This window comes from Chinchilla lanigera, unplaced genomic scaffold, assembly GCF_000276665.1.
Source record: "Chinchilla lanigera isolate Chin_1 unplaced genomic scaffold, ChiLan1.0 scaffold00057, whole genome shotgun sequence".
NCBI classification, from domain to species: Eukaryota; Metazoa; Chordata; class Mammalia; order Rodentia; family Chinchillidae; genus Chinchilla; species Chinchilla lanigera.
In genome coordinates this window covers 7856894-7880703 of record NW_004955458.1, presented here as the reverse complement: position 1 = coordinate 7880703, position 23810 = coordinate 7856894, and the positions used below count along the sequence as shown (strand labels likewise).

Genomic DNA, 23810 nt, shown 5'->3' with positions numbered 1-23810 from the left:
GCCAGTGTAACTGATTCAAGTCAGCAATTTGGATTTATGCTCCAAGTAAATAACAATAGAGTAGAAAAAAATTAAATTCTACCAATGAGTTTAAAACTCATCTGAGATATTGCAGATATCTACATGACCAAGAAACAGACAATAATGACATGTCTATGAGTGGAGGTTAAATAGAGGTGGTTAGTCCTGGTGAATCAGTGCTGAGCAAGACTTCATATTTCATAGGCACCCAAGTACACAATTCAGTGATATCTCCAAAACAATATCTTTTGGACAGAAATCCAGAGCTATCAGTGTGGATCTGTCTGTGGACTGAGTGCTGAGACACTGGATGATAACATTACAGAATTCATAGTAGAAGTAGAAGTCAATGGGAGGGGCCAAAGAGAGAGCTCAGTGGCATAGCACTTGCCTGGCAAGTGCAGGGTCCTGAGTTCAATTCCTGCTACCAAAATAAAAACAAAAACAAACAAACAAAAAACAAATCAAAGTATTTAAAAAATGAAATCAATGGGAACAAGATAAAAATAGTCTTCATTAAACTAGGGTACTCAGTAATAAATACAACAATAACAGAAATCCGGGCATGGTGGCACATGTCTATAATCCTAGCATACAAGAACCTGAGGCAGTAGGGTTGTCATGAGTTCGAGGCCAACTTGCACTTCAAAGTGAGTTCAAGGTCAGTCTAAAGAAGGTAGTGAGACCCTGTTTCAAAAAAATAAAACAAATAGTAATAGAAAAAGAAGGTATTGCTAAAGTAGTGAAAAATGAATGTGGAAAGATGAAGTTGTTCCACAGAAAACTAGTCCTAAAAATTTTAAATATATATGCAAAGAATGTTCTAACAGACAGTAGTAGCAACCATAAACACAGCAAGGAAAGTCAGTGAACTCAAAAGAGAAATAAAATAGATTTTTTTCTATAAGGAAAGAGTAAATACCTTAGAAATTAAAAAAAAAAAGTTGCTAACACTAAGATGAATAGATTTGGCTTCTAGGGTAGCAAAATAATTTAACACTTAAAGCTACATTCACAACAAAAACGAGCAACAAAAAGGCTTCAGTTTATTATGCACAGAAAATATGTAACTTTAACAAAAGATAATAGGTTTCTTTAAAGGTAAGTTTATTGGTACAATTTAGGTATACACAATGATCCCATTCATCATAGGGAATTCGTACCTGTGCATTATATATCTTAGTTCTTTTTCTCTCATTCTTCTCCTCTCTCTTCAACCCCTCTTCCTGTACTTCTTTTTTTTGTTTCTTGACTTTTTTTATTAACAAACAGACAACCATTTACAAAGTAGCACAAGAACCATACAAGCAACGCTGAACTACATACAAGGTGACAGGGAATTAACCATGGTTGTTGTATTACATATTGATAACTTCAAAGTGGTTACTCAAGAAAAAAAATACAGCCATGCAAGATTGATCAAATAATGAATCATTAACTCTTCCTTTCAATAAAGTGATATAAGTCAGCAGTACAACTATGTTAGCTATCCTGTATATACATATATACATAATTTTCCCCTTCTTTCTCTTCTCTTTTCCCTCATCTCAGCTGCTTTTTACTTTTGAGCATTTACCTTGCCTTTCACAACGTTTATCATATCTCCTAATTTGTATTTGCTCTTTCAGGTTCTTACGCTAGTGAGACAATGTGTTGCTTACACATGAAATTCTGCTTTATTTCACTTATGATTATGGTCTCTAGTTGTGACCATTTACCTATAAAAGCCTCAAGTTTATCTTTCTTTATACCTGAGTAATATTCCATTGTATAAAAATGCCACAATTTTTTTATCCAATCCTCAGTGGATGGACATTTGTGTTGCTTCCACAATTTAGCAGTTACAAATTGTGCTGCTATGAACATGGGCGCACACGACCAAAACAGTTATACAGATTCAATGCAATTCCCATTAAACTACCATTAGCATACCTCACAGATCTAGAGAAAACATCCTTAAAATTCACCCAGAATCAGAAGAGACCCAGTATAGCAAAAGCAATCCTGGGCAACAAGGATAAGTCAGGTGTAATTACAATCCCTGACCTGAAATTATACTACAAAGCTACTGTAATAAAATCAGCATGGTACTGGCTAAAAAACAGGCCTGAGGATCAATGGAATGGACTGGAAGAAATAGCCACAACCCCAAGCAAACTCAGCCACCTAATCTTTGACAAAGGGGCCAAACAAGTTCACTGGTAGAACAATAGTGTCTTTAATAAATGGTGCTGGAAAAATTGGCTTACCACTTTCTGAAGACTGAAAATAGACCCAAGTCTATCCCCATGCACCAACCTAAAGTCAAAATGGATCACACATCTCAGTATTAAAACAGAAATACTAAATCTATTGGAAGAGAAAGTAGGTTTTTTGTCTTTTATGGAGGTCTGATTTTGATTTTTATTTATTGATTGCTTTTAACATTTTTATTTTTTATTTTTTTTACCCATAATTTTATTTGGTTCTTTTTATCTTTAGTTCATTTTTTATTTTTTATTTTTTTATTTTAAAGAGAGTAGTACACGAGAAGCAAATAAACAAAGAAATAAAGCAGTAGCAGCATAGCAGTATCACAAACATAAACTAATCAAAGCGAGAACACTCAAAGTAACACAGAGTCTCCAGACAAAATAATATGAATCAACAGTGGTTGTTACATTACATATTGCTATTCTCAACTACATTGCTCAGATTACAGATGTAAGAATGAAAGATTGCTCAAACCATTATTGGGAATACGAAAACAATTATTTGATAAAACAGTAGAGATAATACAGTTTCACTAGACAAGATGGTAGGAGTTCACCATTGTAATTCCATTGCATATATATATATATATTTTTTTTTTGGTTTTTCTCCAGTACCAGGAACCAAACTCATGACCTTGCACTTGCCAGGCGGGCTTCATTGCATATTGTTACCTTCAAATCAGTTGCTCAGACCACCAGACACAAGCATGCACAATTGGTCAGAACATACAAAAATTGTGAGCATTAACTGTTCATTTCAATACACCTTCAGACAACAGCAATACAGTCATCGCAGCTGTTCATATATACATTTATGTTTTGCCTTCCTATTTTCTTTTTTCTTCTTTCCCTCATTCCACTTGTTCTTTCCTTTGAGGAGTTTCTTTCTCTTTCCTATCATCTATTGTATGTTTTGAGTTTTATCTAGTCTTTCAGGTTCCTACACCAAGGAGACAATGTGATCTTTACACATCTGGGTCCGATTTATTTCACTTATGAGTATGGTCTCTAGTTGCATCCATTTACCTACAAAAGCCTAGAGTCTATCTTTTTTACTAGTTGAGTAATACTCCATTGTATAAAATGACCACATCTTTTTTAATCTATTCTTCAGTGGTTGGGTATCTGAGTTGTTTCCAAGATTTAGCTATAACAAATTGTGCTGCTATAAACATGGGTGCACACATATCGCTGTGGTATGATGTGTTTAATTCTTCTGGGAAAATAGTCAGAAGGGGAATAGCTGAGTTAAATGGGACTTCCAATCCTAGTTTTGTGAGGAATCTCCAAATTGATTTCCACGGGGGATTCCCCAGTCCACACTCCCAGTAGCAGTGGAGTAGGGTTCCTTTCTCCCCACAGCCTCTTTTAACTTTTTTAAAAGTTCCCAGTCAGATTTTATTGGTACATTTTATTACATTAGGTTATATAATGATCACATTCATTATATAGAATTTGTACCTATACATGATACATTTCACTCTTTCTTCCCATTGCCCTCCCTCCCTTCAGCCCCTCCTCCCCTCCTTATATGCAAAAGCTTTGTTTTCATTTTTTCCTCCTTTTCTCATTTTTTTTTTTTACATTTCCCTTTTTTCTCCCCTTTCCTCTAGGTCCTCTTCCCATTTAAACATTTTCTTCTAATTTTACCATACCTATTAGTATTTTGGTTCTTATTTATATTTTTAGTTACTCATACCAGAGAAACAATGCAGTATTTACATGTGTGTCCAATTTATTTCAAAAAAACACATCTTCTTTATCCAGTCACCAGTTGATGGGTATTTAGGTTGTTTCCAAGATTTGGCTGTTATAAACTGTGCCACTATAAACATGGGTGTGAGTATATCACTGTGGTATGATGCTTTTAGTTATTCCAGGAAGATGGAATAGCTGGGTCAAAAGGGACCTCTACTCCTAGTTTTCTGAGGAATCTCCTCACTGATTTCCACAGTGGTTGCGCCAGTCTACACTCCCACCAACAGTGGGGAAGTGTTTCTTTTTCCCCACAGCCCCTCCAGCATTTGTTATTTGTTGATTTCTTTTTTTTTTTTCTTTTTTTTGTTATTGGTTGATTTCTTGATGATAGCCATTTTTTCTGTGGTGACACAGAATCTTGGTGCTGTTTTAATTTGCATTTTAAAAATGACCAGTGATGTTGAATATTTTTTCCTATATTTATTTGCCATTTCTATTTCTCCATCTGAGCAGTGTCTATGCATTTCGGATGCCCATTTTTGAATTGGGTCTTTAGATTTGGGGGACCTGCTTCTTTTGAGTTCTGTATATATTCTAGATAGTAATCCTTTGTCTGAAGCACAGCTTTTGGTGATCTCCCTTGCTGTGAAAAAGCTTTTAGTAAGATGAGATCCAGTTGTTTACTCTTTGTAATAGTTCCTGTGCTATCAGGGAGACAATTCCTTTCTGAATAACAACTCCCCCAAAATGAAATATGTAGAAATCATTCTAAAGAAGGAAGAAAAAAAAATCTCTACACTGAAAACTACAGTGCTCTGAAAAAGGAGACTGAAGATGATGTCAGAAAATAGAAAGATATTCCTTGCTCTTGGGTAGGAAAAGCTCGTACTAAAAATGACCATACTTCCAAAATTCTTACACAGATTTAATGCAATTCTCATAAAAACTCCAACAGCATGTCTCATAGAATTAGTAAAAAAAAATCCTGAAATTTATGTGAAACCAGAAGAGATCTAGAAGAACAAAGGCCATCCTGGGCAACAAAGGCAAGGCAGGAGGCATCACAATCCCTGACTTGAAATTATCTGACAAAGCTACTGTGATATAAACAACTGGCAAAACTAAAAATAGACCTGAGGCTCAGTGGAACAGATTAGAAGATGCAGAAATGACTCCAGACATACTCAGCCATCTTATCTTTGACAAAGGTGCCAAACATATTCACTGAAAGAAAGACAGCCTCTTTAATAAATGATGCTGGAAAAACTAGCTTTCCATGTGTTGTAGATTAAAATTAGACCCATATGTTTCACCATACACTAAACTGAAATCAAAGTGGATCAGTGATCTAAATATTAAAACAGAAACATTAAATTTGCTGGAAGATAGAATAGGTAGAATCTTCAAGATTTTGATGTAAGAAAAGACTTTATGAACAAAACTCTCATTCTTTTAAAAGAGAATGTGCCCCTTTATCCCAAAGAATATGATTAAACTAAGTTAAATTATTTTAAGAATAAAATAAGAATATTTTCAATCAGTAAAAAATATAACTTTTGTAGGCAGAAATATCCAATGAATGCTTCCTATGAGATATGCTTCCAAAAAAAGAAATTTGTCCAGAGTGAAACAGCTGATGGAAATACAATACTAAATATACACAGGATGGATCATATAGGAATGGACTTAACTCTTACTTGTGAAGTCAGCACTATATTTTTCCACTTCACCAAAAAACTGACACTAAAACTTAATAAACAACATTTGGTCTATACCAGATAGGATTAATAATAAATGGCTAATTCAAATTTTTTAAGAATTTTGTTGTATTCAAGAAGATTATGCAGATTTTGAATGTTTAGATAATAGTCCATAAACATGGAAATAAGTATATTTTCAAAAAAATACATAATAATCTTTAACTGACTCAATCTATACATGTATGTGTGCATACATGCATATAGATTCTAATTCATCTGTGAGGAAACAAAATTATATACAAATTCATCTGTAAAGCATACCTATACTCAATATATATTCATTTAGTGACAACTGTGTTAAGTTTTCTTCCAAATGCTTGGGAGTTCTCAGCAAACAAACAAACAACAATGAAAAAAACCTTTGGATATAAAGAAGAAATGGACACATGTACACACACACACACACACACATCTCTTGGATCTAGTAGAAAGATAAGAAGAGAGGAGAAATAAAGATCAAAATGAAGGGGATTGTGACAGTTAATCTTAAGCAATTTAATAGGATTAAAAGCCTCTCCTAGAGGTCGTTAAATAATGTGGCACTAACCTTCTCAGGAAATTAATCAATCCCCCAACATTCTGTAGCTCAATGTTCCATTCCTAGGCAGGGTTCCGTCAGGGCAAGTGGGTCATGAGGGGCACTCTTTCTCTGTGCTTTGTTTGCAAGCTGACCTGAAATGAACAGTTGTGTTTCACCACGCCCACCTGTCAAGTTGCTCCTCCTCTGCAGCCACCTGAACACAGACTACACCCTCTGAAAGTGTAAGCCAGTTTACTTCTCCTCCTGCAAACTGTGGATCTCTGGTCTTTTGTTCCAGCCAAGAGAAAGCTGGCTAATATAGGGAGTGCAAGAGATAGAACACCAACCATAATGAAAATAACATGTCTAAACTTGTCACTACTTCAATATCTCAAAGCAGTGTAAACAGATTGACTTCACATGTTGAAATCAGGTATGCGAGATTAGAGTAAAACAAAAATCCAAAGAAAAAATGGAAATAATTATAGCAAGCAAACATTAATTAAAGAAACCCTGTAAAGCAATGTTAATATTAAAAGACAACATAGAACTCAAATGAAAAAAAATTAAAAGGTAAATATTGAAATATTGGATAAAAACAAAGAAACTCTGAAGCAGAAGGATAAAACAATTTTGAAATTTTACTCACTTTGTACGTATTTGGAATGTGGATAACTTATTGTACTAGTGCTTGAGTGGTGTGTTTGTCAGAAGGTGAAAGTGAAAATCTAAGACATCTGAATAAGGTGGATGGAGAAATCTTTTGGGTATGTCAGAATATTCAGAAGATAGAAATAATCCAACTTTGTGTCAGGTCCCCAGATATGAGAAGGAGGAGTCTGGAATTATTTCAGTGACTGGTTTTACAGACAATGATGCTCCGCTGAGAAACATTCTACTGGGTTTACCCAGGTCAGAAATCTCAAATCCTCTCAAGTCTTCTCTTTTCATCTCGCATCTCATACAGAATCCATACACAGATGCTTTGGCTCTGTCCTGAAAATATATTTCAATTTGACCACTTCACCAACTTTACAGCTATGGTATAATCTGTTTTTAAAAAGTTTATCCCTGTTTTGGATAGAAATTTTTTTTATTAACTTTATCGGTGCAATTTAGATATACATATTAATCGCATTCATCATAGGGAACTTGTATCTGTACGTGGTATGCCTTAGCTCCTCTTTTTATTCTCCCATTCCTACCCACTCCCTCAATCTCTTTCACCATCCACCTTTACAAAGTTTTGTTTCCATTTTATCCCTTTATTCTCATTTTTTTCTTTTCCCTCTCCCCGCAATTCCCTTTTCCTTTCAGATATTTTCTTCCTATTTCACAATGTCTGTTATATATTTTATTTTCTATCTGTTAACATCTTTCTGGACCACAATGGCCTTCCTTCTGAATCACCTTCTACACTTTACCTGCCTCTTCCTACGTGTCAATCAATGAAATTCATTTCACTGGAGCATCATGCTTCTGTTGTGGCCCAACTTCTCCAGTGGTTTACATATAGTATAAAAGAGAAAACTGATGCACATATAAGCACTACTCCTTGACACTACTATGAAAAGTTAGAAAAATAACAATTCACTGAAAAGTATAAGTTGTATATTTTTGTCATGTTGATGTGATTTGAGATCTTGGAATTATTTAGTAGGACTTTCCATCATGTCTGGTGTCTGTATGTGGGTGACATATTGATATCACTAGTGACATTATACTACCATTTTGTTCCCTTTCAATTATATTTTTGAACACATAGCTGAACCCTCCAAGAATAATGCAAAAATGCATCACTTCTCCATCTGTCATTTATATTCCAAGCTTAAACAAGGGACATTGTGCATTATAGAATGCATTCTCTCTCTCTCTCTCTCTCTCTCTCTCTCACACACACACACACACACATGCACACACACACACATATAAATACATAGACAGATACATAGAGATTTTGCTATATATAAATATTTCCTCTGAATTATCCATAATTGAATACTTCTACTTAAAGATAAATATTTAATATTTTTGTTCTCTTTATTATGGGATAGGAAATAATTGCCACATACAAAATGAAGACAGTTTGAATGCTTAGCACAATATTTGTAAGTGTGGTTAGTGAAAATCTGTTTATGAGACTTTATTGGTAAGTCCAGAGTTTTTCCTCTACTAAGTCATTTTTCTCTGGTCCAGTATGTCTTTTCTCTTGATGCCATATTCTGTCTTTTAGAGAAAGTTTTTATTAATGTATCTAGACAAACATATTCCTAGGTATTAAATTCATTTCCATCAGATCAATAGATTTAAGAAAATAGAAATGAAATTTAAAACATAAACATCATTTTCTCTAATGTGCAATGGACATCTGATCTGATATGTAAGCTCTTTCTTGAAATAAGTTTGAAGAGGGTGAGTTTCGGTTAAACTTATTTCATCACAGTTTTCATGCTATCACCAAGAAAATATTTCACAATGCATCTTTCCATTAACTTAGAAATTCCCATATGCTTCTCTAATTCTGGTTTAAAATTATATGAACTGAGTATTAAATACTTGTTACAGATAATTAAATTGATAATTATGATGACACTAATGATTGTTAAAGGAAAGAAATTCAGAATAGAAGAAAAAGCACTTTAAAGAGATTCAATATTCATATTTCTCTAATAAAGGCATATATGAATATTTTTTTTAAAATGACAGTATATTACAGAAGAACACATTGTAAGTTTATTCTGTGATGTTTATGGTAAAAATAGATGTTTTCATTTTTAACAAAATATAAAATAAAAATATGTTTATAAATTTCTTCATATTTCCCTTCAAAGGTGGCTGTTTTCTACTAAATAATCAAATCATAATTACCTCTTTAAATGGAAAACAGAGTAATACTGATATCCCTAAACAAAAGAGATTCATAAAACACATGCACTGTACTATGTTATTCTATGCTGTCTTTTTGCATGCTGTAAATTACTTTTTTTTTTTTTTTTTTGGTTTTTCTCCGGTACCGGAACCGAACTCATGACCTTGCGCTTGCCAGGCAGGCGCTTTTTGCCGCTGAGCTAAATCCCCAGCCCCGTTGTAAGTTACTTTTAATATTTTCAGCTAGCTCTTAATACTGTAATTAACACAGGCACTTATAGTCAATTACTTGGTCCATAGTCTATGTGGTTGAAATTTTGGATCATTCAGTAATAGAACATATAACATAATGTACTTATCAAACACAATTAGTGAGTGTAGTCAGAAAACACTAATTATTTAATGCCACTTTCAAAGCATTTCTTTGCACATTCCAATTAAAATTCCTATTTTATAAAAACCAGTCTCACCCAGGCATAAAAGTGAACATGAGTCTCAACCAACATATTAATTTTAAGGCCTGAATGACTCTCTCAGTATGTACTGAGTATCTTTGCATATTAAAGAGAAATGTTTATTTGTATGTATTGCATACAAACGTATATTTGTATATTAAGGAGAAATTGTGAAGAGAAATATGATAACATGTTTTATAATTAAAATTTTAATTACAGAGCAAAAGAATGAAGAATTTCCTACTGTAAGATTTAAAGTGTCATGTGAATGGGATATCTTTACATTGTCTCTTCATTACAACTGCTATTATAAGAGGATAACTACTCCATCTGCATGTAAAAGAAGCACTGAAATCAACATAGCCCATTTCTTCTGTTCAACTAACATTATAGTGTGGTTTCTTTTACTTTCATCTTTTTCGTTGTTACACCTCATACTTCAAATATTATTTATAGTATCAGCACTATCTCACTCTATAACTTTAGTTCTTATGGTCTGATCTGAATTTTTCCAACTGCACTACATCAAATAGCTGAAAGAATGCCAAGTTGAAACCACTTAATGATAAAGCAGAATCATAGGAAAAGCAAACCTCAGGATTTACTTTATCTAGACTTTTTGAAATTTTTATTGATCTGATTCTGCACAAGGCTGAAAAGATTGCATTATTTATCTAGCAGTGATTTTAGCATCGCAGCTAAACAAGGAATCTATCCATTTTTGAGTTTGGTGGTGAATTCACCTTGGACTTGAATATTCTAAGCAGCCCACGACTAATGTTACATCACTGTAAGTGTAATAAATGCCACCAAGAGAGGAAGAACACATGCAGTTTGTGTGTGAAGAAGTATGGCAAAGAAGCAAAAATGTAAAAGAAAGGAGGGAGTAGAAGGAAGAGGAATTAAAATTAAAATGTGATGTGTACATGTACTAACTCCTTATGGTGAATGTAGTCATTATGTATTGCAAACATGTACCAATAAAGTTTTTTAAATATTGACAAGTAAAACAAAATCTCTCAGGATTTTGAACATTACAGAATCAATCAATTTTGATTTAAATGTCAACATAAAAACACCTACCCATGCACGTATACAGAGGAATATAATTTACAAATATTTCCCATATATTTTGAAGTTTGTTTCCTCTGATTCAAGTCCAGAAAAGGGTACATCTCCTCAGAATGCATTATAAAACGATATTGCTAGTAAAGCACACAGTGAGGTAAGACCACCTTCTCATGTAAATAAGACAGTCAGTTTGGTTTCAGTTCTAACTCCACAAGCTATGCATCCGGGAGACTTCTGACCTGAGTGTTCTTTCAGTTTAGATGAAAACAGAATGTTTGCAGGGGGAAATTCTTTAGAACAGTGATTGCTGTTGGATGAGATCTAGCAAGGTGATATTTTTTTTTCTGAACTATTTTGTAGAAAAGAAAAGTAAGAGAGAGAGAGAGAGAGAAGGGTTTTTCTCAAATTTGCACATGGGTGTTTCCTACCATTGCTTGTAAGATAAACAGTGCTGCTTAGTGAGGAAGACTGTTAGTGCACGGTGATAAGAACTACAGAACAGAGACGTGTGCGGTGCTGCGGCATTAACCACGGACGTCAAATGGTCTTCCGTTCACGACAGTAAGTACTCTTATGCAGCAGAAGTAGACATTAAAGCCCCACATACACGTTCGAAACTCCTGTCAAGCAATAAAGGACACGGAGGATTACCTAAAACGGAACATTTAAATGTTGACACTGCTGAGAACTTTTTTCTGTGTTTTCTCTTTTAAAATTACTGGTTTTCCTACTTACGAGTTAGCCATTACTTTTACTTCCACGGTTGCCAAACAGATTCCTTATTCTTTAAGAATAAGTAAACCGCAAGGAAAGATCTACGATGCAGAACAAAGGAAACTGCACTGTTTGCTATGCATGGAGAAGCATGTTTCTTTCTGTGAGCAGTAGAATTTGTCTTAGTAACAGAAGTACCACAAGGAGATGACTTCCATTCTCACAGACTGCAGACCTATCTTTGGGGTCCTGCGGGCACACTGCAGGTGTCTCATTAATGGGGGTCTCCCTCACTATAGTGAATAATGTTGAACTTTAACATCCGGGTTGGAATCTCACTGTTTCTACAATGGCGATTTAGATCTTCTTACGAAGTGCAAGTTCAAGAGACAGCATGATAATTCTCTTACTCAAACTACAAAGTCAATAACTCTTAACAGAGTTTTTACTTTTTAAATCATGTTGGTCAGTGATCTCAACCTGAACTTTTGGTAGCTATGAATTATAACCCGACTAGTTTATACCAGGGCAGCTACAATGTGTGGAATTTTAAGAATATTGAATCCAAGTATCCTTTAACGTGTTTACCACAAGATTACCCATGACTTGGTATTTAAACTTCATCAACAATGGAACACTTGCTATATTCAATAAATGTGCAAAATTTTATCTTTGAAAGAATGCAAATTGTGACAACATTTTTATAAGCATGGTCCTGACATGTATTAAAGGAGATTGGTTTCACTTTCATGAGGCTATGTTGATGTTCATAACTTCTAATGAAAATCAGAGATATAAATTGATTCTATGGTGAAATATTTGTTTAAGATATTATCAGTGAAAATTTGGAAGAGGTGAATCTTAAGTAGCAAGTCGTGTTAACCCTGGACTACAAAAGGCGTATTATTTGTCTTGCAGAATCCAAAGATGCGCATAGCTGAGATAGAACCAGATGACATTACTTGTTTAACTACTGAAGACTCAAAAGAAAATGATCAAGAAAATCGGATCAAAAATAAAATATATGTAAGAACATTACAATATGTAACAATAAATATATACTACATGGGGAGAAGCATAATATATTTTTGTCAATCATAAAGGGGTTTAAAAAATAAGCGTCTTTCATTTTTAACCATAATCGTGGGATATTTCAGAATCAGCAAAAGGAAACAAATAAAATCAAGGAGAGCAATAAAAGCAAGACAAAGTTAGAAATTTCTAAATAGGATTAATATTGATCCAATATTTTTCAATGGTTTCTAAGAGCATGCAGTTTAATTATAATAGTTGAATAAAATGAAATCCAAGTTTCTGATCTATTTGGATACATTTTCAGAAGCCATGTCGCATATAAGGTACAGTTTATAGGACTAATGTGAATGACCACTTGAAATGGCCTAAATGTATTTCTTATCTTGAAAATTACAGCCTCCAAAACTGTGAAGAATGGATTTCTATCATTTATAAGTAACTCAGTTTTGGGTATTTGTCATAACAGACAAGTAGCTCATAACTCTTGTGCTGGTGAATTGATTTAGAATTTGCATTCATCTTCCTTTCCTGTGAATGATTTCAGTAACATGTTTCCACTAAGATTTTATTTTCTAATGAAGTACAATCATGGTGTAGTTGTTCATTTTCATTTTTATTTTGGAAAAGTTTTGCTTTGAATCTGACTGGAGGTGTTGTTTAATATATTTCCATAGGCTTATTTGCTATCTATGGTTTCACTGACACTTCATGAGATGTCTGCTAGATTATTTGGTGTATATTTATAAACCTGTGCCTTTTCATTTAATATGCTTAATATGTATGCCATGAAATATTGATACATGGGATAAAATGGTTACTAAAGTCAAGCCTGTTATTACATCCATAATTTCACATAGTTATCTTTGTGAGTATATGGTGAGACCACATAGTAGCTACCTTATTAGAAAATTTCCAGTATAGAGTGAAATATTTTTCTCATTTTAAATCTATCATTTTGTTCAGGAGCAAAGTTTTAAGTATTTATTTCTCATATTACTGAAATTCCTTGAGATGTTTCACACCACACAGAAAGAAATGCAGTGATGCTGTATTTGCCAAGGCTGAAAATTTTTATACAGAATAACTTGTAGTCAAAGTTTAAAACCAAGGCACGGTAAATATATTATGATAGTGGTAGAGAAAAGGAAATCATAGGCAAGGACCTGGAACTACAATGTAAAATCCAACCAATATCATTCAGTGTCTGAATTTGCAGATTTATTTATTCTACTATAGCAGGACACAATATCTTCTTCCTGGCTAGTTCAGGATTACCCTAAAATATGTTGTACGAGACTTCTCAAAATTTCTCCTTTTCCCTCTCCTTTTTCCCGTCCCTTTCTCTCTCTCTCCTAATTCTTCTCTCTCAGTATTTTTATAGGAAATTTTGCAGAACGATTTTTTCTGCAGGGAGAAAACAGCCCCGTAGTGCCTGAGGACAGAGTTAAGAGAGTTCCAACATTTAGAGTACTTTTGCATTTTCCTCATGAATGGTTAGCATATCCTGCAAAATCTGGAAAAGTGATTTCCAACATCTTTATTGTACGTTGGATAGGAGGAAAGAAATATAAAATTTTAATTTACTTAGTGACAGCATTCTATAGTATCAAATATCAAAACACCATATAAAAAATAATTTTCAAGATTGTAATGCACACTGCTCCACTAGATAATAGATTCCTTATGGGAAAAGATGTTCTTGGAGTTCTTCTATCCATCTTTTTAATCCCAGTAGTAACTGATAATTCTTGCCTAGACCACAATAAATAACTTTTGAGTAACAGAATAAATAGGTGATACGGTGTATGATAAATCAAGAGAGAGTCAAGCGCTTTGTTCTCATTACTTTATTCTATTTTTTTCTTTACATTACACCTTTAGAAAGGATCTAGCTATTCAGCCTTACTTTGTGGTGGGAAAGTTATGCTCAAATTGCACTGCATTTTAAGTACAAAAATTATTTCTCAGGCACAGGTTTGTGTATCAGCTTCTACTCTGCCTCAGCTCAGCTCTGCTGGGCTCACTTAAGTTCCTCCAGTAATTTTATTCACGGAGTAGCCCAGGGATAGACCTGAACTGGAGCAAACTGTTCTTTTGGAAGATTATAGGAGCAAACAGACTTCTTCAACCACAAATGCAGAGGTAATACTAGTCAGTCACGATGCGCTTCATACAGGTTCACATTCTCTTGGTCAAAGTGAGTCACATGGCTCAACCTGGAAATGCAGAGAAAGAAAATCCTACACCTACAGGAGAACCTGGCAGTTATAGGAGGGCATAGTGCTTGTAGATAGGGAAAGACTGTCACTGAGGACAACCAAGGAAAGACCTAGGCATTACAGTATTATCTAGACCAAGACTTTCTCTGGGGCCCGTTTATCTGAACGTCACAATCTTCTTCCCAAAATGCATATAAACTCCAGAATATTATTTTACAAAATTTTTGGAACTCTACTAGGTTCACATGAACAAATATTTGCCAGATTTACATATTATTTGAACGCTGAGGATGTGCTTTAAAATATATTTGTATAATAAATAAGAACACTCCTTTCAGGTATTTCCAATCTTCTTGGAGCATAAATATTTATCATTGCTTATCCATATTGCAGATTCAATTGAAGCTCAAAAGCACAAAGTTTAAGGAATCTAACTATCAACCTACAAATAAAACTTCCTTCCTATAAGTGAAATAAAGATAACATTAGTGTAAATCAAAATACAATAGAATATTCTTAAAACAATGCATTCTATAGTGAAAATAATTATGTACTTTAAATGAAAAAATGATTTTGGAAATTATACTTTAAAGGCAGAAGTCAAAAACATTTGTAAAGATGACTGTCCCTTGTACCCCAGATAGAGAAGTTCATAAATCCTTCTGTTTAACTTGTAAAATATGCAGTACAAAAGTCCAATGAGTAATTTACAGTCATGTTTAGTAAGAGAAAAGTAATTTAATTTTTGACACAAACGCTTCAAGATGAGAGATATAGGAGGCAAACAACCTCATGCAAAAATCACAAAATTAATTTTTCAATGAACATGTCAATATATGTAAATTGATTAGGGGTGAACACAGTATTACCTATACATAGAAAGTCATAAAATTTTAAGAAGCAATTTTTCCAATTATATAAATAAAAATAGCCTATCTTTTCAATCAATGATAATTTAAAGTTAGCACAGTAATGGCAGAATACCTCTAAATTTACTATTCACTATACCTCTAAAATTCCTGTTATTTCTATTTAATCTAGTATCATTCAGGTGAAGTTGTATCAGACTATCTGTGGCTTCCATTGAAATAGAGTAGGTTCAACTTCGATAACATTTTTTCAAATGATATTGTTTGTGTTTAGGTAGTCTGTTAAATTGTGAGCACAGTTAACTGATGAGCACAATTATTTAAAATCATTTACACGGGGCTGGGGATTTAGCTCAGCGGCAAAGCGCCTGCCTGGCAAGTGCAAGGTCATGAGTTCGGTTCCCGGTACCGGAGAAAAACCAAAAAAAAAAAAAAAAAAATCATTTACTACTTTTAGAATGTCAACCTAGGCAAGTGCTTAATAAAGGAGGTATGCTTTATGATTACTGGTACATGCTATTTCAGTAGAAAAACAAGAGCAGAATTAACACAAGAAGTAAGAAGATGCAGGAATTTGAGCAGAAATAAGAGGGTTATAAGAGCTACCAGGTAGAACACGATATAGAGAAACAGAACACTTATCCAGACAGGAAAAAATACAACCCCAACCACCAGCCCCAGTTTGCAATTAGCTCTGTTATAACCATGATAAATAGGCATTTATGAAGTAGTATACTCTGAGATTTGTTATGTTAAACAAATGTCTCATTAAATCTGTCTCATTAAACCTCCAGGTAAAAGTGTTACATGCAACGGTAGTTAGTATATTAAATTTTGTTCTAATATAGTGACAAAAGATATTGACATTATTATATAATGGTTAGTTTTGTATGACAACAGAGGTTACACATAAGGAGCTCAAGTAATTTGTGATGTGTGATGTCTAATATCCATTTATTGATTTGTTTAGCTTTTCAAAATTTCTGTGTCCATTTGTATAAGCATGTATTATACTTAGGCTGAAGTAACTTGTACTCATATGATACTTTAGAATTACAAATTATTTTCATGTGTTTAATCCTTGCAGGAAACTTATGTAGAAAACATTAATATACTCCATTCCAACAGTGTTTTTCATCATTTCCAGGAGAAAAGTCAAGACTCAACTGAGTGTCCAGATTCTTACAAATCACTTAAAATTGAGAGCAGCGTTTGAAAGACGCAGAAGGGTTGATCACAGTGTAAATATTTCCAGTGGAGAATATTACAGCCATGCAGCTGTCATTCTGACCTTTGAAGAGGCACTGGAAATGCCATGGGTGGCCTAAATAGCACATCCAATACAAGCTGAAGTGTTCAATAAAATCTAAGCTGGGACAAACAAGAACAATCTGTCAAGCCAGCTGTTCCCGACATTTGATAAAATTCTCCTTCATAAAAAAAAGCCTCTGATATTATTCTCTACTCAGTGATTAGAAATACCAGTATGTCAATTATTTTACATATTTGAGGATTTCCACAGACCCATCCTGTAAAACATGTGAACACGCAGCCAATGCAAACACTGCTAACACATTTTACTTAGGACATAGAATTTGACTTTGGGGAGTGGTTTGATTTGTATGTTGAAAATAAATGACTAAGAAAGAAGGTAAATGCCATTAGAAATATTTTGGATTTTTCCACACCTAATCACCACAATCAGGAGTTAGAGAAAATTCTTATGTTATTTTCAAAAGTACTAGCCTAATAATAGGAGCACGTTGATAATATTTTTTGTCAAGTTCAATCTCATTAAGGCATTTCAAGCTACTTTCAACTTTTTTCCCTCAGAGCAAAACATACGAAGAAAAACAAAATATGAAACTATTTGACTACTGAAAGGAAATCTAGGATATCATTAAATTCTGCTATAATTGACTTTGGAAAATATGTTTTTACTGGGTATAAATATAAAACTAGCTTAAGGAGAAAGACAAGAAAAATGGGTAATAAAGAAGGAAAAGGTGGATTAGGATCAGGGTCAAGCTCTGAGAAGTCCTACATTAGTCTGCAAGTGAAATGAGCAGACTCAATGCAATTAACTTTTTCATATTGTATGAAGTTAAACTAAAATTTAAATATACCCAAAATAAAAAGATTGCACCTGTATTCTTTAAGCAAACAAATAGACAATGTAAACTCCAATGGAATGTCAGAGGTTGTTGTTTCCACTTCAATCTTAATTTCCCATTCTTCCTCATTACTGGGGCTAGGGATGTGGCCAGCTAAAGCATCATGTTTGCCAGTATCTCCTGAGGTCAGAAGTAGCCATGTAACTAAATTCCTATAATTGTATGAGTGGAGATATGTTGTAGTTCCTCTCAGAAGATCCCTCTATTGTTTGACTTTTGCTAAGTTATCCTTAACTAAAGCAATAATTACACAATTTGAGTGAACTACAACAGAACCTATAGAAACAAACAAAATCTTACTTTTGGCTCACCTCATGTTGATGCTTTAGCTGATGCTTCTCACTCATCTGTGATTCTTGGAGTCAGTTTGTAGAAGATCCTCCAGTTTGAGATATGGTATTTGCCAGGGGAAAAGGAGAAAATGGTTACTAAAAGAGAAAAGACAGTTACTCAGTTTTCTGCCTTGACATGCCACCGGAGGTATCCACGTTCCCTCAGCCAAAATAAGTCACATGACCAAAGATGACTCAGTAGAAAAACTACTATAATTAGTGTAAATGAGACACAAATGAACATAGTTGTACATGAAACAAGTAAGTAGCTCAGAATTTATTTTATGGGAAATTTTAGCAATGATGTAAAATTGTCTTTAGCTTTGAATATTGAGATTTTTTAAAATGTATGTAAGTATATATATATATATATATATGTAAATGGTTAGAAAATGCACAAAATTATATTAATATAAGTTTATCCCTCCTCACTGTAGGAAAACATGTATCTACGAAAATTGTATATTGAGAAAGAATCAAGCAATGGTGACTCAAAGAACACAGACATTGACTATTCAGAAAATAAGTGTGAAACTGAATAACATTGTCACAAATAACCACTTTAGCTACTAAAAAACACCCACAAGAAGTTAATAAGTTGAAAAGTGAACGGCATAACATGGGGAAATAATAAGGATGTTTGTGGCCTTTTTGTCAGTCCCAGGTCACTGCAGGTGTTACCTGCAAAAGTCCTTTCTTGGAGCTTCTGAGGAAATCTAGCCACGGAGCCCTGAAGGAGTGTTGGCTGAGGTTCGTGGCTTTGCGGGCCAAAGAGTGACCAGCTCCGTTCGTAATGGATAAGAAAAGCTGGGAGTGATGTTTATCCGGAACTGTAGACTTGGATCCGTGTTTTGGTAGTCTAGACAGAAATTTAATGAAGAGAAATTGAGAACTGAGAAAATTATAAAAGGCCTGCGGTGAACGCTCCATATGTTCCGTGCAGACTTCCAAAAATACACACGTGTGAGGATAACTGCAGAACGCCAGTGAAATGTGAAAGCCAAGAAGACTTTTACGTTGTCTGAAGCTCACAGTTTTCTTCCGGCCCACGGGCGGATTGGCAGGGAATAAACGGTCACAGTGCGAACACGCGCTGTCACAAATGTTGACCAAAACCACCGCACGAACAACACTTTGATCCCTAAGCAAGTAGGATGCAAGGAAAAGAAATGTAGGAGAACACTAACCTGAACCGCCAGAAACTGAATGCTGTGAATGGGAAGAGGCTTCTTTTATTAAATACAGCACTGGTAAACTGGCAAAATAAGTCAGTATATCAGAAAGTAAATACATAATTAAAAAAATAAACAAATGAATAAAGAAAATTGACAGTTCCCAGAGAAATAAAATGAAATGTAGCGCTACAGTGCCACAACATCTTACCTGCCCAGGTTTCAAGCAAAACTGACAAGATATCCATAGGAAAATAAAGCATAGCCCATACACAGAAAAACAATTCTTTTTTTTTTTTTTTTTTTGGTTTTTCTCCGGTACCGGAACCGAACTCACTACCTTGCGCTTGCCAGGCAAGCGCTTTTGCCGCTGAGCTAAATCCCCAGTCCCTACAATTCTTAAAAGTAGTCAATAGCAACCAAGCTCAAGAGCTGTGCAGAGCAAATGTTGGATTGAAATAGACCAAAACCCTCAAAGGAGCTATTGAATATACAGTCGGAGTATTAAAATAATTGCATGCAATTAATTTAAAAATTGTGTATTAACAATGCAATAATAAATATAAAGTCTCAATAGGAGATTAGAAAGTATATGAAACAGCTCTTGCAACCATCTAGAACAGAATAGCATAATCACTGAAAGAGTCCATAAAAATTAGCATTAGACTTCACATGGTAAAAGAAACAAAAGTGAATGTGGAGATCGATCAGTAGAAATCATTCATTCCAGCAAGAGGAAAAAACAGAGATTGAAGAAAAATGAAGAGGGACTCAAACACCTGTAGGAATTTCATCATAAATACAAAGATGATTTTGTTTTTCAGTACTGGGAATGGAACTTAGGACCTTGCACTTGCCAGGCAGGTGCTGTGCCACTGAACTACACCCCCAGCTCCAAATATGATTCATAGAAAGAAAGAAAAAGAGAAAATAGACAAAAATTCTTTTAAAAATTAAGAAATTAAAATATCTCAAATTTTATGAAAAATATCAGTACATTAATCAACAAATCCCAACAAAGACAAAGTAACAAATATAGTTTCAGTCAGACGTAGCCGAACTTCTGAAAACCAAAACACGGAGAAGCTTATGAAATCATAAGGACAAAATTAACAATCATGGAGAATATTAAGGGGCAGATTTTAAAACCAAGTGAGAAGACTGTAAAATGAAATAGTCAAGGTAAAATTCAAGATGAATGCAAGGAGAAAGAAGCAATTTCTTACCTATTTAAAAGAAATCATAAGATTATTTAAAATAAAAATTATTAGTTTGCTGACATCTGTTATATGTGTGTGCCTATTTATATACATAAATATAAGCAGCAAAATGGAAGAGAAAGGAAATGAATTTGAATGGTTGAAAGTCACTATCTCTTACTGGAATTAAATTTATACTAATTCAAAAAAAGGTTTTTAGTGTAAATTGTTATTTTTAGATTAATCACTGGACAATAATATAACTAAGTAATTAATACTATGATTGAAAATCATAAAAACAATTTTTGCATAGAAGTGCAGCAGAATGAGGCACAAAAACATACACAAAAAATAGAAAAATACATTTGCAGATATAATTTCATTTAATTAGATTTTTTTAAATTTAGCCTTCTTTTAAGGAAGACACATATAGATATATATCAATTCCACAATTTCAAATAAGCAAGAGGAAATTTTTTATTTCTTTGAAGTAGCAATACCTTTTTTTGATAGTTGTAATATGAATATGACAAGATTTGAATGTTTTCTCAATATTGCCAGTATGAATACAATAAATCAAATATTATTTTTATTCTAATAAAAGAACTTTAAAAAGTGAAAGTTATAAAAATAAATTCTCTATTAGAAGAATATTTTACATTTAACTTTAATAGGGAGAAATTAATCTTGATTGCAATACATCTTATCTGTTTAGAGAACTGGAGTAAATCTGAGGTAAATTATAATATGTCATAGTTTGCTTTCAAATATACAAATTTTCAAGCATATTTTTCATTGCTAAAATTATATTCTTGCTGTAAATTTTTACTATGACTCATTTTCTATACAATAACATGTATCATTAACTTGAACCACACAATATAAAACACTAGATAGTATTCGTGAAGAGAAATTTCACATATTCTTTTCATTTCAATAAAAAAAGCAAAACTTCCTAGCTAAGTATACCTGTGGAATGTATAAAAGACATAAATTTAATTTATTTAAAATGATTATTTCATAGTACAGAAAATGTACAGTTAAAATATGTGTAAACATATTTGTCAAAATTACAAAATTTCTGCATGTACTTGACATTGCAATATTTTAGGAGTAGCTGAATTTGGATTATCTGTCCTATGTTTTTGAATTTCATGCCTGATAGTCTAGTGCATTTATGAGGATGTTACAATATTGGTATGTGTTTACTTTACAAGGAGAAATAAAAGCCATCAAACCTGTACAGAGAAAAGGAGAAATTAGAAGAGATGAGATAAGCAAAAAAATAAGGCTTCATGCTGGGCATAATCAGAAAAATATATTAAACGATGTTTTTTTTTTTAATTTAAAAATGTTTAATTCAATGACCTGGAGAAAAGGTTCAACATAGGAGATAATTCATCTTGCCAGTTATTTTCTGATTTAATATCATATAAATAGAGTAAGTTCCCAAATTATGAACGAGTTCCATTCTGGGAGAATGTTCATAACTCAAATTCATTCTAAGCCTGACAGTAAGTCTTCTACATCTTTGATACAAATACACAATATACATTGCTTCGTGCTTCCTGGCAGTCCCTTCCTCATCACCACTGCTTCTCCTCTCCAGACATCCTGGACTTGGATCGAGCACTGTGCTACTCTGTGCTATTGCACTGTATATAAGCACGTAGCAGCTCACCTGTGACAATGTCTGCAGATACTTGCGCTACTTCCACTACTCCGCTGTTTGTCCACATCTACAAATGTTCGTAAGGGGAGATCCATTTGTATCTGTGAAAGTTTGCAATGCGACTCTTCATAAATTTGGAACTTACCTGTCATAATATTTTTTTTTTGATGAAAAATTAGAGAGTCAAAACCAAAATACAGAAAAACTAATAGCCCTACCACACTAGGATAATATGTACTGTTTGGTGTATATTCTTCCAGACACCAATAGGTTCACAGACATTGAATGTTTGATACCTGTATAAAATATGAACAAGGGTATTAAACCATAATAAACCACCTCTTTCAGATAAGAAAGTTAAGATTTAAAAATGTAAATAGTACGTGGTGAGGAATCCATGAGTGAGAGGAGGGCAGATTGACCTTGAACTCACAACTTTAACTGGCTTTGTACCTCCAGGTTTATAAGGTGGTGGGAATGAATAAGTAGAGGTATAAATTTGTTGATGCATTATTGTGCGTAGCAAAAGAAGAGGATAAAATTGAAAAAATGAGGGTAGGGTAGAAGTCAAGTCTTTGATAATAAACTATGTCTCCCTTGAATGACCTCCTAAAACAAATTCATGTTCATGTAGATTTCTAAGTTTCAGATTATCCACACAGGTGTGTTTTATGAACCAACATGCTGAACTGGAGAATCATAAGAAAAACAATTTGACGATTATACTTAGTCTTCATACATATAAAAACTCATAGTGTATGTTTGAAAACTTGGTACTTATGAAAGGGACAAAAAGCTATTTCAAGCCTCAAGGAAATATTCTAATCATTTGCACAGGAAGACATTTTAATGGACAAATTGGTTATATAAAGTTTAATGCTAAAGTCCTCATTATAAATAGAGAGGTAATGAGACGATGAGGTGCTAATGCTTTGTATAATGATATAAAAAGTGTCTTTCTCCATCCTGAGTGTATCACATTAGAGGCAGTTCTATGGTTAGAAGGAAAATGGTATTTTCCTCAGCCCCTTGGAAGACATGAAATAGTTATCAGGAAAAATTATTACACTCATTGACGGTTGCTTCAGAGAGGATGAGATAAAAGATCCAATCCTTCCCACATTTAAGAGGCTGGAAGAGAGTCTGTCAGGAAACAACTGAGGAAGACCAAGACCTTCATAAGTACCCTTGGGAGAACATAGCAAGTCTCATTTCAGGAACAATGTAACATAATTTCCATGTGCTAGTGTAAACTTTCAGATAATATGATTTTCAGGTTTGTTTAACACAGCACAAATTTATTTATAATAATAAATTTGACATAAGTATAACTTTATCTATGACTGGTTGGTATGTGGAACAATAAATTAGGATGAAACCCTAAATCATACAATATTCCATACAGCTCTTAAAAAAAGAAGAAAAAGAAAGAGAAAATAATTACTCTGGAGAAAAAGGATTAATTTTTAATACATGAAACTACTGCATTTGTTTTGGAGAATATCTTGCATTTTCATGTGAATATTAGAGGAAGGGATAATGTTCTGAAAGATGGAAGATTTGAAAATATCGATGCTACCTATAGGGATCCTCCCTACAATTAGTTCATACCCCGATGAACAATTTTCTGTATATTGGACTAATATTTGCCTTTAATATTGAGTGAAGAGTGCATTTCATTCTCTCCATAGGAATCAATGAGCTAGATAAATGGATAGTGAATAAAAATGGACTTTGATTATGCATTTCTTGATGCTGTTCCTACTTTAAAAATTTAGA

The 23810-nt window shown here is 33.6% G+C and overlaps 1 long non-coding RNA gene across 2 annotated transcripts in view; it reads right to left on the bottom strand.

The window, feature by feature from the left end:
- LOC102015810 overlaps positions 1-19175 on the bottom strand; it is a 37903-nt gene extending 18728 nt beyond the window's left edge. The window contains exons 1-4 of one of the 2 annotated variants that reach the window (XR_262987.2): positions 18950-19175; positions 18670-18847; positions 17968-18084; positions 14227-14610 (exon numbers count right to left, since the gene is read on the bottom strand). This is a non-coding gene — a long non-coding RNA (uncharacterized LOC102015810). Of the gene's footprint in view, positions 1-14226; positions 14611-17967; positions 18085-18669; positions 18848-18949 lie in introns of those variants that run through there. The other variant, XR_001236442.1, reaches the window with a different exon arrangement.
- Between the last annotated feature and the right edge of the window lie 4635 nt (positions 19176-23810).